This window comes from Eimeria maxima, genomic scaffold, assembly GCF_000499605.1.
Source record: "Eimeria maxima Weybridge genomic scaffold, Emw_scaff2596, whole genome shotgun sequence".
NCBI lineage: Eukaryota > Apicomplexa > Conoidasida > Eucoccidiorida > Eimeriidae > Eimeria > Eimeria maxima.
This window is the reverse complement of record NW_013563743.1, coordinates 1-1,850: the sequence shown is the minus strand read 5'-3', so window position 1 is coordinate 1,850 and position 1,850 is coordinate 1.

Here is a 1,850-nt window from a genome sequence, read left to right as displayed (position 1 = left end):
AAAAAAAAAAAAAAAAAAAAAAAAAAAAAAATAAATAAATAAATAAATAAATAAATAAATAAATATATATGTATATATGTATATATATACAGGTAGATGTATTACATCCAGCAGCAAAATCAATGATAGAATTGTCTCGTAACCAAGAAGAAGAAGTAGGGGATGGTAGTACATCAGTAATAATAATAGGGGGAGAAATATTAATAAATACAATTAATTTATTAATTAATTATAATATACATCCTGTATTAATTGTCCAAGGTTATTTGCATGCATTAAATGATTTATTATTATATCTAGATAATATATCTATATCTATAGATAATATAGATATAAATAAACAAATACAACCAGGAGAAGGAGGAAGACAAGGAGAAGAAGAAAAAGAAGAAAAAGAATCCCTATTTATTAATTGTCTCCTTTCTTCTTTATGTACTAAATTCTCCGCTAATTACCAACATTTATTAACAAAGATGGCTATTAATGCAACAAAAAAGATTGCAAGATTATTACCATCAGGAAAATTAGATATAGATATTAAGTTAGTGTCTCCTTTTTATTTATTTATTTATTTATTTATTTATTTATTTATTTTATTTATTTTATTTATTTTATTTATTGTCTCCTTCTTTATTTATTCCCCTCTCTCTCTCGCTTTTTTAGTCCTCCTCTTATCCTCTATAAGTGTCTCCTTTCTAGTGTCTCCTTTTGTCCTCTATAAGTGTCTCCTTTTTATTTGTCTCCTTTTTATTTGTCTCCTTTCTTCTGTGTGTCTAGCGGTCTCCTTTTATATTATATATATCTATATCTCTCTCTCTCTCTTTCTCTCCGTGTGTGTATCTATATAATTAATTAATTAATTAATTAATTAATTAATATGTATATGTATATTTATATTAATTTATTTATATTTATTTATTTATTTATTTATTTATTTATTTATTTATTTATTTATTTATAGGAGATACTGTAAGATAGAGAAGATACCTGGAGGAGACATAGAGGATAGTTGTATGATTAATGGTATTATGCTCAATAAGGATGTTGTACACCCTAAGATGAAGAGATTCATCAAGAACCCTAAGGTATTGTCTCCTTTTATCCCTATATTAATTGTCTCCTTTTTTCCCTATATTAATTGTCTCCTTTTTTTTTTGCACTAATTGTCTCTCTTTTTTTTTTTTTGCACTAATTGTCTCTTTTTTATACAATAACTGTCTCCTTTTATTGTGCATAACTGTCTCCTTTTATTATAAGTCTTGTACACCATAAGATAAACAGATTCATCAAGAACCCTAGGGTGTCTGTCTCCTTTTATCCCTATATTAATTGTCTCCTTTTTTCCCTATATTAATTGTCTCCTTTTTTCCTTTATATACTGTCTCCTTTTTTTTTTTGCACTAATTGTCTCTTTTTTTATACATTAATAACTGTCTCCTTTTATCCTCTATAAGTGTCTCCTTTTATTATAAGTCTTGTACACCATAAGATAAATAGATTCATCAAGAACCCTTAAGGTATTAATTGTCTCCTTTTATCCCTATATTAATTGTCTCCTCTTGCCCTCTATATACTGTCTCCTTTTTTTATTCATAACTGTCTCCTTTTTTTTTATTCATAACTGTCCCTAAGGTGTCTGTCTCCTTTTATGCCTATATTAATTGTCTCCTTTCTCCCTATACTAATTGTCTCCTTTTATTATGCACTAATTGTCTCTCTTTTTTTTTGCACTAATTGTCTCTTTTTTATACAATAACTGTCTCCTTTTTTTTGTGCATAACTGTCTCCTTTTATTGTGCATAACTGTCTCCTTTTATTAACTTATTATTCTTATATATATATATATATAT